General features: G+C 53.8%; 1 long non-coding RNA gene across 1 annotated transcript; it reads right to left on the reverse strand.

Moving 5' to 3' along the window:
• Window positions 1-2,248: 2,248 nt before the first annotated feature.
• LOC135318858 (uncharacterized) lies at window positions 2,249-17,818 on the reverse strand. The gene is made up of 3 exons (XR_010377242.1): window positions 17,795-17,818; window positions 4,097-4,271; window positions 2,249-2,520 (listed from the first exon to the last, which is right to left on the reverse strand). It is a non-coding gene; the product is annotated as an uncharacterized LOC135318858 (long non-coding RNA).
• Between the last annotated feature and the right edge of the window lie 233 nt (window positions 17,819-18,051).

Here is an 18,051-nt window from a genome sequence, read left to right on the forward strand (position 1 = left end):
GTAAGAATGAAAAAGTGGCATCCTGGTGGCTGGGGGATGAGCCTGTGTGTGTGTCCCTGTGCATGTGTGTATGTTCCTGTATGTGTGTACATGTCCCTGTGTGTACATGTGTGCCCTCCATGTGCCTGCATGGGGGTGGGGAGTGGGGCTGGAGCCTGTGTGTGTGACTGACATCTCAGGCACGTGGGCCTGGAGGGGTGTGCCAGGCTGTGATGCTGGGCTGAGAGGCTGTGACCTGACCAAGGCCACACAGCCCATCTTGGGGCCCAGGGCCCCACCCTTGCTTCCAGGCCTGTCACCAATCAGCTGGGGTGTCCCCTGCCGTGATACAGGGCTTGGAGTCCTGACCCTAAGGGCCCCACAACTTCCCTCAGGAGGAGGGGTCTCTGGGGCAGGAGGAGGTGGCTGGGCTTGGCATGGGGAGGGGGGAGCAGGGAATCCAAGGGGGTGAGCATGGCTCTGGAGTTTGGGGGTGACCATCAGCAGTGAGGTGAGGGGAGTAAGAAGGGCCTCCTCACCAGGACTGAGTTTGTCACCCCGGCCAAGGGAGCCGCTCTTCTGCACAAGGGCCAATTTTGAAAAATGTGGAAAACCAAGTTTCAGGCTCCATGGTAGATAAGTCCCATTCCAGACGGAAATAGCAGGATGTGACCCCGTAAAAAGTGGTGAGCGCACGTGAGCCATCGCCTCGCCCAGAAAGGAATTCCCCCGAGAGCCAGAGCTCACCCCACACCCACCCAGGGGACTGGGAGGCCTGGAGTGATGGCCCTGCTGGGGTCCCACTACCCAGGAAGATGTGGAGAAGGGCCGCTGGTCATACAGTCGAGGCCCAAGGAGGGGAAGAGACCTGCCCAGGTCACCTAGCACAGGAGGGCAGTCGGGTGGGACCCAGGACTTCGGGCTTGTCATAGGCCCCCTTCTTAGGAAAGGGGCACAGGCCTGCCTGTGAAAGAAGCATCGGGTAAGTGAATAACCCTGCAGACAGGGCCAAGTTGGCTGGCTGGCCGAGCCTCAGTTTCCCCTCTGTGGAACAGGGGACGGGAAGGCGCCTGCTCACAGGGTCTCTGTGAAGCTAGAGATGGTGCTGCTGTGGTGCTGGGGAGAGCCCTCCTGGTCCTCCTTACCTTGGAAGAGGCCGGAGGGCCCTTCCTGAGGGCCGATGGTGCCTGTCTAGCTGGGCGGGCTGCTGGTCCCTGCGGCCCTGATAGTGGCAGCTACATGGCTTGGTGAAGGATGGGCCAACTCCCCTTCCCAGGCACCCTGGCCCATCGTCCCCCACCACGCACCCTGGGCTGGCTCCATCTTTCCTTCCTGCCTCCTCTTGTCTCTGCTTCCCCCCACCTGGTGTCCCTCTCTTGTCACCTCCTGTCCCTCTCTAGGACTTGACCCCCACCTTTCTCTCTCTCACTCACACACTGTCTCTCCCTGCGTGTGTCTTTCTCTGCCTCTCCCCCAGGCCCTCAGGCCCTGAGCTCAGGTCTAGCCCTGTCCAGGGCCACAGAGCCACAGGGCCACATCTCTCCCAGCACTCCCACCCTCACAGCGATGTTCCAGCCCCAGCTCTGCTCACAGTGGAGGAGCCTGGTTACAGAGCTGCTCCTGCAGGCATTTGCTGCTGCATCGCTGATCCCCCCCACTTCCCGGGCAGCGCAGCAGTCTCACCTTGACCTGTTTGTGGCCCAGCCTGGACCCCAGAGCTGCTGCAGGGCTGGCTGCCTCCCCCACCTGGAAGGAGGGAGGGCCCTGTGGGCTCCAGGGACAGCTGGTGCAGAGTGGAGTGGACTCTTTTTATGCCCAACACCTTCTCCCTGGCAGTGGTGGCACCCCAACCACTGACCCTGCCCGGCCCACCTCAGAGTCAGGAGGCTGTGGGAGGATGAAGGGCTCTCATGGGGCCCACTGAGAGCACTGCCGCCCTCAGCCCCCCTCAGGGTCTGCCTGGAGCCGGAGCTGCCGGGCAGCTGATGCGGGGCGGGGGCACGGGCCTGGTCAGTGCAGGGCCTCTCACTGGACGCCCATGGTCTCCCTGCACCTCATCCGTTCCTCACCATGAGACACGGCCACTTCATTCTGGTCATCTGGCTCATGACCGGACACCCCTGTGACTGACAGGCCCCACATGCCCAGTGAGTGTTTACCGACTGAAGCAGCACAGCCATCACTAGATCTAGACACAGGCTGTACCCACCACCCAGGAGGAGCCCCGGGGCCCCTGTGGTCACTGCTGCCCTGAAGGGGTAACCTTGCATCTGCCCTGTCATCTTAGTTCCTGCTGGTTTGTGAGTTGTGTGCCCGTGAATCACTGCGTGCCCTCAAGAGGGTGTGACCACTAGTCCTCCAGGAAGCAGACACTGACACAGAGAGAACTGTGACAATTTCATTAGGGGTGACAATAGAGAGAACAGCAGAGGGGGCAGGTTGGAGCAGGGAAACATTCGGGCCGTAATGCACCTCTGACATCTTCTCTAAACACATCATTGCCACAGCTGAGGGGCCCCTTCATGTGGCAAATGGACTGTGCTGTAAGGCAAAAAGAGTTATTTATTTTAATAGGATCTTATTTTTTCCTGATTTTGTCTTCTCTAATGTATGTATGGCCTCTGACGGACACTGTAGTCTGTGTGTGCATCTCCCTGTCTATACAGAATGAAAATAATTATTTTCACATCTCAGACACAGATCTCAAAATGTGCACATTCTCATTATTTTATTTCCTTCTTTAACTAGTAAGACCTAATATTTAATAGAAGAAAGGGACCTTTTGCCTTATGTTTAAAGCAGAGAATGGTAAGCACTGGGCCTGAGCTCTTATATCTTCAGTTTAATTTAATGTACTTCCTAAGGTCTCTTTTGATGATTCTGTGTGCAGACACTTTCTTTTAAACTATGAGAATGCTGAGTGAGAAATATGTCCCAGTCATTTTGCAAAACAATGTGTGTGCTTGACCCAACCCTCCTCAAAATGATGTCAGGGACCATCGTTACCCCTGGCTCACAGAGAACAACGCTGAGACCCTGTGGGGGCCCCACTGAGTCTTGGTGTTAGAGGATGAACTGCAAGAACTCAAAGAATCAGAAATTGGATCTTGTGACATAAATGTGGAGATGCCAAGCTGACAGTGGGCATGGTGACAGGAGGGAGCAGGGGTGTAGGGACAGGGGTCCTACAGGGTGTCTCCTGATCACCCCTGACTTCCCCCAAAGAACCTGCCTCATGCTGAAGGGCAAGGCACCTGCTCAGCTGATCTAAATCCTGCCTGCACTTTTCAAATCACTGGGGCAAAAGGAAACTTCAGCCACACAAATTACCCTGAAAAAAACAAGCTAAATTTCAGTTTCTCTGATATCCAGAGATTTCATCCAGACCCAGAACTTTCAGAAACCCTAGAGAACAATCATCTTTATATGAGGTTGTGAACTGAGGGCTTTCTGGAGGCACTGGGTTCTGAAGGGGATACGTGCATGGCTGCACTGAGTCCCCTGCACACACACGTGGCTCTGAGTGGACCTCACGCCGCATTCACATGGCCCGCCTGAGCTGCCCACCCTGCCATGAGTGACCTTCCAGCTCCATCTGAGTGAACCCAACAAACGCCCACTGGGCAGCCCTTCAATTTCTTTCTTCCCCTCCACACCCTCTTATTCACTCCTGTGTGGCTCACGTGTCCCTCTTCTGCACTCTGAGGCCCTGCATGGGCACATCTGCTATGGTGACAAGCTGTCTGCTGTGAATGTCTCTCTCCTTCACTCGCTCCCTTACCCCTCGAGGCAACCCCATGAGCCCCTGAAGTTAGGGGTGTGCTTCACCCCTCACAGAGCACATCACATGGTCCATGCAAGAGGCACATCTGCCAAACTGGGACTTCAAATTCATTTGATATTCTGTCAAAAGTCTCTTCTGTTCTATACAAGAGACATCTGCTTCCCAGGTCAGGATGGGGAAATGACACAGTCCATCAGATGTGTGTGCTGGGAAGCTAGACAGACGTCACAATGTCCCAAGTCAGATTTCCTCAGGCATCGCAAGGCCCTGGAGTGCCATCTCCCCTTCTGCAAAGACTCGACAAGGGAGCAGAAGCACATGCTCTCATCTTACCGAGTGCTGTAACTGGTGGTGGTGGTGGTGGCGGTGGGTGAGACCGCATAGGCCACAACAGAGGTGGGGGTGGCGGTGATGAATAGCTTCTGAGAAGTGACGCTGGGTGTCCCATCGGGTGAGGCACACCAAGTTGTCCTGCACAAGTACCGGGACATCGGGAATCCACAGTGACCTGCAGAACAGAAGAGAGAGCTGTGTTGGATGACAGACAAAAGGAACAACACCTACAGAACCTGAAACCCAATGCAGCAGCTGTCAGCACCGGGCACCCTCCCCTCCACCGGGTGCCCAGACAGCAGAACAGGGCCACACACTCGACCTTGTGGATAAAACACTGTTGCCACATGACACCGCTGGTGTCTGTAAGTGGAGGAAGGCAAGAGTCCTGCCTGAGATGATGTACAGAGGTTCCAGCAAATTGATAAAGTAGGACCTCCCAAACAGGAAGCCTCTCTGTGCAGGACAACCCACCCTGACACCTTCCCCAGCTCCACAGAAGCATGGTCTGCATGAAACAGAAACACAGAGAAAGAAAGGAAGTGAAGGCCTGGTTTTCCACATAGAATCAGAGCCGCACCTGGGTACTTGCTCTATCTGCAGGACCCTGCCAGACCCTCTCTACTCCCTGATCACAAAGGGCCCTCCTCCGCCAGCAGGAGCTTCCCCTGGGCTCAATGAGCTCTGAGGAGCTGGGCATCCCGCAGTCCTGTGGGGGAGCTGGCAAAGTGCTTCTGAGGGGACAAGGCTGTCCTCAGAAGGGAGTCAGTCTCCACTACAATCATCCTTATTCGCAGGGATGTCTGGATTTTAAGTTTGCTAGGAAAAGCACACTACGTTTGTCATATGGGAAAGGGAAGGGGGAAGTCTCAATCCTGCAAATAACACCAATGGGATTTTAGCTCATGTGGAAAATCCCATGGTGTGTGATTAGACAGAGAAGAAGCTGTGACAGCTTCCAGGGCAGAACCGACCCACCGCGGGATGGAGAACATGATGCCAGGACTGTGGTGCAAATTAGTCCTGCAGGGAAGTAGGCATTTTCATGGCGGGCACTTGCCCTTCTAGCCTCAATTCCCTACTACAAATGCACCATCTCTGAGAGTCAGGTTTTTCTGCCCAAGAGTACAACTGGAGGCAGCGGGGAAGGCACCTTTACCACCCCAGAAGAGACAGTGATGGCCTCTGATATTACCACACCCAGGAAGACTCAAAGTTGCACAAACACCACGGTGTAAGGCTGGAGGGGTGGCATAGATCAGTTTTCAGTTACAAGGAATTGAATGGGCATTATACAAAGGAGAATCCCACAGATTGAGCCAGGAAACCATTCAAAGAATGACAACAGGAACCAGTCTCAGTGAAACAGGAGCAATTCCAAGAGAAGAAGGAAAAAAGGAGTTAACCAAGCCAGGAGAAGTCAGTATGGAGCAAGGGCTCAACATTCTTATGCTATTTTAAGAAAAACACAGTCAAAACCTGAGGTCTTCAGCCCTCATGCACTCCCTCGCTGATGGCTTCTGCAAGTAACACTCAAGGTGACAGGGGGAGAGGAAAAGCCAATGGAAACTGGGCAAGAGTATGAATTTGAAAACAAAAAGAAATAACAGACTCATAACAGAACAAACAGTCTGCAGACGAGCCCACAAGAGGCTGCTGCAAAAACAAAAAGAAGAAATATCCCAGAAACACATTCACCGAAAAAGACCTCCCAATATATCTAGGCCTCCGTGGTCGCCTCAGGAGGGTGGGAGTTACCGTTGAACACAGGAGACACACGAGGTTACGAATCGGAAAAAAAACAGAAAGGATGGAGGATTAGGCTAATCAGAGCAGACTATATTCAAGGAAAACAAAAATTTGAGCCTTCTTTCCTATATGACAATCGCTTTCATATCACACCGAGTGGGAGACAGGTCTCAGGAACCTTGACAGAAGAGACCACAGGCCCCGGGTTCGGGTGTGTCTTCCATAACCGATCATCGGACGTGGAAGGTCAGGGCTCCACACGCTGCAGACAGTGACAGGGGCGGGCTTGTCCTCCAGGGAGCCCGGAACGTGGTGTCTGTTGAAGGCCCGTGTGCAGAACCGACACGTCTGCCCTCCGTCAGAGGACCCTCTTTCCCTCTACAACAGACACCTCCCTCCCCAGGGCAGGACGGGGAAGACGCGGTCCATCAAGTGCGTCTGCTAAGGGACCAGAGGGACACGGCCGTGAGCCCAGTCAAGGACGCCCGTGCACGGGGAAGCCCCGGAGAGCGATCTGCCTTTCTTCTGCAGTGACTCAAGGAAGAAACAGAGGACTATGCTTTCCTCTTACAGAGCGGAGCAGCTGGCGGTGGGGGGCGAGGTTGCACAGGGCACCAAGGGGGACCAGGTGCAGGTACCCAGCTGGGCGACGAAGGGCCGCACCCGGGTCAGGCCACGCAGGCTGCTCCTCTGAAAGTTTGGGGCCCTCCGTCCCACAGGGTGACCTGCAGGACAGAAGGGAGGGCTGGGTTGGATGACAGACAAAAGCGCCAACACCGACAAGAGCCGAAAACCAACGCAGCAGAGGTCGGCTCCGGGCACCCTCCCCTCCACTGGGTGCCCAGAGAGCAGCAAGTTGCCACATGCTCCACCCAGCCCTCTGGGGCCTGCCTGCAGCCTGGGCCGCACAGGGGGACACGGGGATACGACCCTGAAGCCGCACGTCGACGCAGCCGCTGTCTCCAAGTGGAGGAAGCCAAGGGTCCTCCTGCCCGAGAGGCTGCACACAGAGCTTCCAGCACACGGGCAAACTAGCGCCTTCCCAACAGCCAGCCGCTCTGGGTGGGACGGCCCTCCCCGCCACCTTCCCCAGCTCCACGCAAGCTTGCCAGGCGCAGACCAGGAACACGGACACGGGATGGACGTGAAGAGCTCATTCTCCACACGAGCAAGCAGAGCCGCACCAGGGTCACCGCTCTGCCTGAAGGGCTCTGCCTGCAGGACCCTGCCAGGCCCTCTCTGCCCCCTCCTCACAAAGGGCCCTCCTCCTCCACGCAGGGGCTGCCCCTGGGCGCAAAGAGCCCTGGGGAGCTGCGCATCACGGAGTCCTGCGGCGGAGATGGCCAAGGGCTCCTGAGGGGCAAGGCTGTCTTCAGAAGGGACTCAGGCTCCGCTACAATCATCCCTATCCTCAGGGACGTCAGGATTTTACGTTCGCTACGGAACGCACCCTACATGCGTGCTACGGGAGAGTGATGTGGGGAGTCTCAACCCAACACCTGACACCAAAGGGACTGTACCAGCACGTGCGCAAAATCCCACGGTGTGCCATGAGACCGACGAGCAGCTCTGACAGCTTCCAGGGCAGGCCCGAAACGGCGCAGGGTGGTGGACAAACACAACGTACGCACTCTGGTGCGCATCGGAATTCCCCCGCAGGGAAGGAGGCATTTTCACGGCGGGCTCTTTCCCTTCCAGCCTCTATTCCCTACTACAAACGCACCATCTCCGAGAGCCAGGCTTTTATGCCCAGAGTACAACTGGAGGCAGCGGCCAAGACACACTAACCTCCCGAGAAAAGACAGTGACGGGCTGTGACGTTTACCACACCCAGGGAAACTCCAAATTGCACAAAGCACACCGTACAAAGCTGGAGGGAGGGTTTTGCCCCTTTTCCAGTTAACAGGATCTGAATGGACATTCTAAACAGGAGAATCACCTGGCCTGAGCCGGAAAACCAGTCAAAAGAACGACGAAAGAGAAATCCGACTCAGTGACCCAGGAGCAACCCCAGGTGCAGGAGGTCAGGAAAGAGTCAGCCGAGACAGGAGAATTCAGTGTGGAGCGAGGGCTCACTGTCCTCACGCTGTTTTGAGAAACCCACAGTCAAGGTCTGCGGGCCCCGGCTCCTAAGCACTCCCTCATGGCTCCTGCAGGCACCAGCCAAGGCGACGGGCTCCCGGGAGAAGCAGCCCACTGGCTCCTGAGCAAGAGTTTTGAGTCTGAAAAAGGCAGCGACATGCCACGCCAGACCCGTCACAGGACACACAGTCTGCAGACGAGGCCAGGAACGGCTGCCGGGAGAACGGGAATATCACCTTTCCCAGGACGAGGCTCAATAGAGCATGACCACCCCACTTCCCTGGGCCTCCGGGGCCGCCGCATGTGGGCGGGCGCTGCCGGGCCACACCGTATCCGCGCCAGGTCCCGCGTCGGCTAAAAACCACAGAAAAGGATGGAGGATTAGGCTTTCCTGCGAAGACAATTCTGAAGCGAAACAAAACCTTTGCGCCTTTCTTCCTTCCTTCCTTCCCTGTATCACACTCGTTTCTTGAAGGAACTTGATACTGACCACAGGAACTCCTGCATGCTAAGCCCGCATTCTCTCTACTGCTGAGCTACATATACCCTTCCCCTCAGAGCACACTAGTTTCTAGGCACAGAGAACAAGAAATGCCAACCACATTCACTAACTTACCCAGTGTATAATAAGCTCCGTGTGCTCCACAAACAGAGGTCAGTGTTTTATGATCCGTCAGCTCCTGCGGAGCCACTTCTACAGTCCCAATAGCATACTCCGGTTTTGTAATTTCGGGCTTAGTCGCCCCTTCCTAGGAACACAAAACAAGATAAATCAGGAACCGAACTTCAGATCATGTGCCTACGCTTAGTCAGTCAGGTAGACAACAGGTATTTACCGAAGCTATCAGAACATAAGCCCTATCCTGGGAGAAGCTGGCAGTACAAATAAAAGGCAGATTCTCCTCTCTGTTCTGCCAGAGGCACAGGATCCATGAAAACAAATCAGCACAGAAAAGTTTCAACAGCTCTACAACTGAGGTGAACGGGTACATTAACGCCACAAAAGACAGGAGAGTCCGCTGCACGTGGATAGCTCAGGGAATGCTGGGAAGACCGCACTGTTTCGTAAAAGAGAGTTCCAGCGCAGAGGGTGGATGTGGAGGGGCTTTGGGGAAGGGCAGCCTGAGTAAAGGTAGAAGGTGGGAAACAGCATAAGGCATTAAGGAAACTAGAACAGTGTTAATGGCGGTGGAATGGGAAGACAATACATGCTGCCTTGAAAATGAAACATCACTTAATTAATTTCAAGTGAGGACGGCTAAAACAGGAAACAACACCAAGATGCACCTAACTTTCCCAGGGATGAATTTATTTTCAATATCCTCTAATGAACTGTAAGGGAAAGACACTGAAACCAAGAATGCCCATACAGACACTGGCTTCACTAGGTGAGTCTGGAAAATGAACACAAGTGCATTATCCAGTCCTAAGGCATTAAGCAAAGAATCACATCCTAACCTGTAAGTTAAAAACATAAGTCAAAAATTCTCATCAGCAGATGCAAACGTGTAAATGCACACTGACACCAACCCCCGGTATATGTCTCAGAATCCCCTGGTTCTTATATAGTCACAGAAGGACATTAACAACAAGAGACTGTACCTCATCCCAGGAAGATTCTCTTCCTCTCTCTTCTGTAAAGTGGCGCACTGACACACCATATGTAAAATGTAGTTACAGGTACATTAATGAGAATATCCACGAATGTATACTAAAACCACCATGTGCGTCTATCTCCGTTCGTGGATGTGTCAAAACAAAAGTGGCAGAAAAGACTTTCAAAGAGTTAGAGCATTTTCTGAAAAAAATGCTTAAGTCACGGTTGGGATATATTTCAAACCAAGTAGTAAGAGGAAAACACGTAAAAAGAATGGATATGGAAGTTGGGTTTGCGCACTATGTATTTCTAACATTTGGAGTTTGCTCTTGTTTTTGTTTTTCCTTTTCTTCTGTTTTAAATTGTAGGTACCGGGAATGAGCACACGGAATTCGGCATGCTAAGCAAGCATTCTATTTACCACTAACCTATATCCTTCCCCGAGTCAACTAGCTTCTCGGCATTGGTAAAATTAAATACAAAACACTCTTTCACGGTTCACTGCCTTACAAAACATGTTAGTTTGCTGAAGAGCAAAAGATCTTTGAGGCCTTCTTCCCCGTATCACACTAAGTGTCACATCAGACCGAGTTAGAGAAAGGTCTCAGGACCCTTGACTGAAGAGTCCACAGGCCCCGGGTTCGGTTGTGTCTTCCATAACAGATCATCGGCTGTGGAATGTCAGGGCTCCACTCGCTGCAGACAGAGACAGGGGCGGGCTTGTCCTCCAGGGAGCCCGGAACGTGGTGTCTCTTGAAGGCCCGTGTGCAGAACCGACATGTCAGCCATCCGTCAGAAGACCCTCTTTCCCTCTAAAACAGACAACTCCCTCCCCAGGGCAGGACGGGGAAGACGCGGTCCATCAAGTGCGTCTGCTAAGGGACAAGAGGGACACGTTCGTGAGCCCAGTAACAGCCGCCCATTCACGGGGAAGCCCCGTAGAGCGATCTGCCTTTCTTCTGCAGTGAATCAAGGAAGAAACAGAGGACTATGCTTTCCTCTTACCGAGCGGAGCAGCTGGCCGTGGGGGGTGAGGTTGCAGAGGGCACCAAGTGGGACCAGGTGCAGGTGCCCAGCTGGGCGACGACGGGCCGCACACGGTACAAGCCACGCAGGATTCTCCTCCGAAAATTTGGGGCCCTCCGGCCCATGGGGTGACCTGTAGGACAGAAGGGAGGGCTGGGTTGGATGACAGACAAAAGCGCCATCACCGAAAAAAGACGAAACTCAACGCAGCAGCCGTCGGCACTGGGCACCCTACCATCCACCGGGTGCCCAGGGAGGAGCACGGTGCCACACGCTCCGCCCAGCCCTCTGGGGCCTGCCTGCAGCCAGGGCCGCACAGTGGGACACGGGAATGCGACCTAGAATCCGCACGTCGCCGCCGCCGCTGTCTCCAAGTGGAGGAAGCCAAGGGTCCTCTTGCCCGAGAGGCTGCACACAGAGATTCCAGCACCCGGGCAAACTACCGCCTTCATTACAGCCAGCCGCTCTGGACGGGACGGCCCTCCTCGCCACCTTTCCCAGCTCCACGCAAGCTTGCCCGGCGAGGACCAGGGACATGGACACGGGACGGACGTGAAGAGGTCATTCTGCACATGAGAAAGCAGAGCCGCACCAGTGTCACCGCTCTGCCTGCAGGGCTCTGCCTTAAGGGCTCTGCCTGCAGGGCTCTGCCTGTAGGACCCTGCCAGGCCCTTAATGCCCCCTCCTCACAAAGGGCCCTCCTCTTCCACGCAGGGGCTGCCCCGGGGCGCAAAGAGCCCTGGGGAGCTGGGCATCCCGGAGTCCTGTGGTGGAGCTCTCCAAGGGCTCCCGAGTGGACAAGGCTGTCCTCAGAAGCGACTCAGGCTCCGCTAAAATCATCCCTATCATCGGGGACGTCTGGATTTTACGTTCGCTACGGAACGCACCCTACATGCGTGCTACGGGAGAGTGACGTGGGGAGTCTCAACCCCAAACCTGACACCAAAGGGACTGTACAAGCTCGTGCGCAAATCCCCACGGTGTGCCATGAGGCCGACGAGAAGCTCTGACAGCTTCCATGGCAGGCCCGACCCGGTGCAGGGTGGGGGACAAACACAACGTACACACTCTGGTGCGCATTGGAATTCCCCCGCAGGGAAGGAGGCATTTTCACGGCGGGCTCTTTCCCTTCCAGCCTCTATTCCCTAGTACAAGGGCGCCATTTCCGAGAGCCAGGCTTTTCTGCCCAGAGTACAACTGGAGTCAGCGGCCAAGACACACTTACCTCCCGAGAAAAGACAGTGATGGGCTGTGACGTTTACCACACCCAGGAAGACTCCAAGTTGCACAAAGCACACCGTACAAAGCTGGAGTTTGGGCTTTGCCCCTTTTCCAGTTACCAGGATCTGAATGGACATTCTAAACAGGAGAATCACATGGCCTGAGCCGGGAAACCAGTCAAAAGAACGACGAAAGAGAAATCTGACTCAGTGACCCAGGAGCAACCCCAGGTGCAGGAGGTCAGGAAGGAGTCAGCCGAGCCAGGAGAAGTCAGGGTGGAGCGAGGTCTCACATTCCTCACTCTGTTTCGAGAAAACCACAGTCAAAGTCTGTGGGCCCCGGCTCCTAAGCACTCACTCATGGCTCCTGCAGGCACCAGCCAAGGCGACGGGCTCCCGGGAGAAGCAGCCCACTGGCTCCTGGGCAAGAGTTTTGAGTCTGAAAATGGCAGCGACACGCCACGCCAGACCCGTTACAGGAAACACATTCTGCAGACGAGGCCAGGAACGGTTGCCGGGAGAACGGGAAGATCACCTTCCCCAGGAAGTGGCCCAGCAGAGCAAGACCACCCCACTTCCCTGGGACTCCAGGGCCGCCGCATGTGGGTGGGCGCTGCCGGGCCACACCGGAGACGCGCCAGGTCCCGCGTCGGCTAAAAACCACAGAAAAGAATGGAGGATTAGTCTTTCCTGCGAAGACACTGCTGAAGCGAAACAAAACCTTTGCGCCTTCCTTCCTTCCTTCCTTCCCCGTATCACACTCGTTTCTTGGAGGAACTGGATACTGACCCCAGGAACTCCTGCATGCTAAGCCCGCATTCTCTCTACTGCTGAGCTACATATACCCTTCCCCCCAGAGCACACTAGTTTCTAGGCACAGAGAACGAGAATTGCCAGCCACGTTCACTAACTTACCCAGTGTATAATAAGCTCCGTGTGCTCCACCAACAGAGGTCAGTGTTTTATGTTCCGTCAGCTCCTGCGGAGCCACTACTACAGTCCCAGTAGCGTACTCCGATTTTGTAATTTCGTGCTTAGTCGCCCCTTCCTAGGAACACAAATCAAGATAAATCAGGAACCGAACTTCAGATCATGTGCCTAAGCTTAGTCATTCAGGTAGACAAAAGATATTTACCGAAGCTATCAGAACATAAGCCCTATCCTGGGAGAAGCTGGCGGTACAAATAAAAGGGAAATTCTCCTCTCTGTTCTGCCAGAGGCACAGGATCCATGAAAACAAATCAGCACAGAAAAGATTCAACAGCTCTACAACTGAGGTGAACGGGTACAGTAACGCCACAAAGGACAGGAGAGTCCGCTGCACGTGGATAACTCAGGGAATGCTGTGAAGACCGCACTGGTTCGTAAAAGAGTGGTCCAGCGCAGATGGTGGATGTGGAGGGGCTTTGGGGAAGGGCAGCCTGAGTAAAAGGAGCAGGTGGGAAACAGCGTAAGGCATTAAGCAAACTAGACCACTGTTACTGGCTGTGGAATGGTAAGACAATACATGCTGCCTTGAAAATGAAACATGACTTAAATAATTTCAAGTGAGGACGGCTAAAACAAGAACCAACAGCAAGATGCACCTAACTTTCCCAGGGATGAATTTCTTTTCAATATCCTCTAATGAACTGTAAGGGAAAGACCCTGAAAACAAGAATGCCCATACAGACACTGGCTTCACTAGGTGAGTCTGGAAATTGCACACAAGTGCATTATCCAGTCCTACGGCATTAAGCACAGAATCACATCCTAAACTGTAAGTTAAAAGCATAAGTCAAAAATTCTCATCAGCAGATGCAAAGGTGAAAATGCACACTCAAACCAACTCCCTGTTTATGTCTCAGAATCCCCTGGTACTTATATAGTCACACAAGGACATTAACAACAAGAGACTGTACCTCATCCCAGGAAGATTCTCTTCCTCTCTCTTCTGTAAAGTGGCGCAGTGACACACCATCTGAAAATGTAGTTACAGGTACATTAATGAGAATATTCACGAATGTATACTAAAACCACCAAGTGCGTCTATCTCCGTTCGTGGATGTGTCAAAACAAAAGTGGCAGAAAAGACTTTCAAAGAGTTAGAGCATTTTCTGAAAAAAATGCTTAAGTCACGGTTGGGATATATTTCAAACCAAGTAGTAAGACGAAAACACGTAAAAAGAATGGATATGGAATTTAGATTTGCGCACTATGTATTTCTAACATTTGAAGTTTGCTCTTGTTTTTGTTTATTTTTCTCATGTTTTAAATTGGAGGTACCGGGAATGAGCACACGGAATTCGGCATGCTAAGCAAGCATTCTATTTACCACTAACATATGTCCTTCCCCGAGTCAACTAGCTTCTCGGCAAAGATAAAATAAAATACAAAACACTCTTTCACGGTTCAGTGCCTTACAAAACATGTTAGTTTGCTGAAGCACAAAAGATCTTTGAGGCCTTCTTCCCCGTATCACACTAAGTCTCACATCAGACCGAGTGGGAGACAGGACACAGGACCCTTGACTGAAGAGACCACAGGCCCCGGGTTCGGGTGTGTCTTCCATAACCGATCATCGGCTGTGGAAGTTCAGGGTTCCACTCGCTGCAGACAGTGACAGGGACGGGCTTGTCCTCCAGGGAGCCCAGAACGTGGTGTAAGTTGAAGGCCCGTGTGCAGAACCGACACGTCTGCCCTCCGTCAGAGGACCCTCTTTCCCTCTACAACAGACACCTCCCTCCCCAGGGCAGGACGGGGAAGACGCGGTCCATCAAGTGCGTCTGCTAAGGGACCAGAGGGACACGGCCGTGAGCCCAGTCACGGCCGCCCATGCACGGGGTAGCCCCGGAGAGCGATCTGCCTTTCTTCTGCAGTGACTCAAGGAAGAAACAGAGGATTATGCTTTCCTCTTACCGAGCGGAGCAGCTGGCGGTGGGGGGCGAATTTTCACAGGGCACCAAGTGGGACCAGGTGCATGTGCCCAGCTGGGTGACGACGGGCCGTACCCGGGGCAGGCCACGCAGGCTGCTCCTCGGAAAGTTTGGGGACCTCCGGCCCATGGGGTGACCTGCAGGACAGAAGGGAGGGCTGGGTTGGATGACATTCTAAAGCGCCAACACCGACAATAGCCGAAACCCAACGCAGCAGAAGTCGGCACCGGTCACCCTCCCCTCCACCGGGTGCCCAGAGAGCAGCACGGTGCCACACGCTCCACCCAGCCCTCTGGGGCCTTCCTGCAGCCTGGGCCGCACAGGGGGACACGGGGATACGACCCTGAAGCCGCACGTCGCCGCCGCCGCTGTCTCCAATTAGAGGAAGCCAAGGGTCCTCCTGCCCGAGAGGCTGCACACATAGCTTCCAGCACCCGGGAAATCTAGCGCCTTCCCAACAGCCAGCCGCTCTGGGTGGGACGGCCCTCCACGCCACCTTCCCCAGCTCCACGCAAGCTTGCCCGGTGCGGACCTGGACACGGACACGGGACGTACGTGAAGAGCTCATTCTCCACACGAGCAAGCAGAGCCGAACCAGGGTCACCGCTCTGCCTGCAGGTCTCTGCCTGCAGGGCTCTGCCTACAGAACCCTGCCAGGCTCTCTCTGCCTCCTCTTCACAAAAGGCCCTCCTCCTCCACGCAGGCGATGTCCCTGGGCGCAAAGAGCACTGGGGAGCTGGGCATCCCGGAGTAATGCGGCGGAGCTGGCCAAGGGATCCCGAGGGGACAAGGCTGTCCTCAGAAGGGACTCAGGCTCCGCTACAATCATCCCTATCCTCAGGGACGTCTGGATTTTACGTTCGCTACGGAACGCACCCTACATGCGTGCTACGGGAGAGTGATGTGGGGAGTCTCAACCTCACCCCTGACACGAAAGATACTGAAACAGCTCGTGGGCAAAACCCCACGGTGTGCCATGAGGCTGACGAGCAGCTCTGACAGTTTCCAGGGCTAGCGCGACCCGGCGCAGGGTGGGGGATCAAACACAATGTACGCACTCTGGTGCGCATCCGAATTCCCCCGCAGGGAAAGAGGCATTTTCACGGCGGGCTCTTTCCCTTCCAGCCTCTATTCCCTTCTACAAACGCACCATCTACGAGAGCCAGGCTTTTCTGCCCAGAGTACAACTGGAGGCAGCGGCCAAGACACACTTACCTCCCGAGGAAAGACAGTGACGGGCTGTGACGTTTAACACACCCAGGAAGACTACAAGTTGCACAAAGCACAACGTACAAAGCTGGAGGGATGGCTTTGCCCCTTTTCCAGTTAACAGGATCTGAATGGACATTCTAAACAGGAGAATCACCTGGCCTGAGCCGGGAAACCAGTCACAAGAACGACGACACAGAAACCCGTCTCAGTGACCCAGGAGCAACCCCAGGTGCAGGAGGTCAGGAAGGAGTCAGCCGAGCCAGGAGAAGTCAGTGTGGAGCGAAGGCTAACCCTCCTCACGCTGTTTCGAGAAACACACAGTCAAAGTCTGCGGGCCCCGGCTCCAAAGCACTCCCTCAAGGTTCCTGCAGGCACCAGTCAAGGCGACTGGCTCCCGGGAGAATCAGCCCACTGGCTCCTGGGCAAGAGTTTTGAGTCTGAAAAAGGCAGCGACACGCCACGCCAGACCCGTCACAGGACACACATTCTGCAGACGAGGCCAGGAACGGCTGCCGGGAGAACGGGAATATCACCTTTCCCAGGACGAGGCCCAACAGAGCATGACCACCCCACTTCCCTGGGCCTCCGGGGCCGCCGCATGTGGGCGGGCCCTGCCAGGCCACACCGGAGCCGCGCCAGGTCCCGCGTCGGCTAAAAACCACAGAAAAGGATGGAGGATTAGTCTTTCCTGCGAAGACACTGCTGAAGCGAAACAAATACTTTGCGCCTTCCTTCCTTCCTTCCTTCCACGTATCACACTCGTTTCTTGGAGGAACTCGATACTGACCCCAGGAACTCCTGCATGCTAAGCCCGCATTCTCTCTACTGCTGAGCTACATATACCCTTCCCCCAGAGCACACTAGTGTCTAGGCACAGAGAACAAGAAATGCCAGCCACGTTCACTAACTTACCCAGTGTATAATAAGCTCCGTGTGCTCCACAAACAGAGGTCAGTGTTTTATGATCCGTCAGCTCCTGCGGAGCCACTTCTACAGTCCCAGTAGCGTACTCCGGTTTTGTAATTTCGGGCTTAGTCGCCCCTTCCTAGGAACACAAATCAAGATAATCAGGAACCGAACTTCAGATAATGTGCCTACGCTTAGTCAGTCAGGTAGACAACAGTTATTTACCGAAGCTATCAGAATATAAGCCCTATCCTGGGAGAAGCTGGCGGTAAAAATAAAAGGCAGATTCTCCTCTCTGTTCTGCCAGAGGCACAGGATCCATGAAAACAAATCAGCACAGAAGAGATTCAACAGCTCTACAACTGAGGTGATCGGGTACAGTAACGCCACAAAGGACAGGAGAGTCCGCTGCACGTGGATAGCTCAGGGAATGCTGGGAAGACCGCACTGTTTCGTAAAAGAGAGGTCCAGCGCAGAGGGGGGATGTGGAGGGGCTCTGGGGAAGGGCAGCCTGAGTAAAAGGAGCAGGTGGGAAACAGCGTAAGGCATTAAGGAAACTAGACCACTGTTACTGGCGGTGGAATGGGAAGACAATACATGCTGCCTTGAAAATGAAACATCACTTAATTAATTTCAAGTGAGGACGGCTAAAACAAGAACCAACAGCAAGATGCACCTAACATTCCCAGGGATGAATTTCTTTTCAATATCCTCTAATGAACTGTAAGGGAAAGACCCTGAAAACAAGAATGCCCATACAGACACTGGCTTCACTAGGTGAGTCTGGTAAATGAACACAAGTGCATTATCCAGTCCTACGGCATTAAGCACAGAATCACATACTAAAGTGCAAGTTAAAAGCATAAGTCAAAAATTCTCATCAGCAGATGCAAACGTGAAAATGCACACTCAAACCAACCCCCGGTTTATGTCTCAGAATCCCCTGGTACTTATATAGTCACACAAGGACATTAAGACCAAGAGACTGTACCTCATCCCAGGAAGATTTTCTTCCTCTCTCTTCTGTAAAGTGGCGCACTGACACACCATCTGTAAAATGTAGTTACAGGTACATTAATGAGTATATCCACGAATGTATACTAAAACCACCATGTGCGTCTATATCCGTTCGTGGATGTGTCAAAACAAAAGTGGCAGAAAAGACTTTCAAAGAGTTAGAGCATTTTCTGAAAAAAATGCTTAAGTCACGGTTGGGATATATTTCAAACCAAGTAGTAAGAGGAAAAC

Source organism: Camelus dromedarius, chromosome 22 (assembly GCF_036321535.1).
Source record: "Camelus dromedarius isolate mCamDro1 chromosome 22, mCamDro1.pat, whole genome shotgun sequence".
Lineage (NCBI taxonomy): Eukaryota > Metazoa > Chordata > Mammalia > Artiodactyla > Camelidae > Camelus > Camelus dromedarius.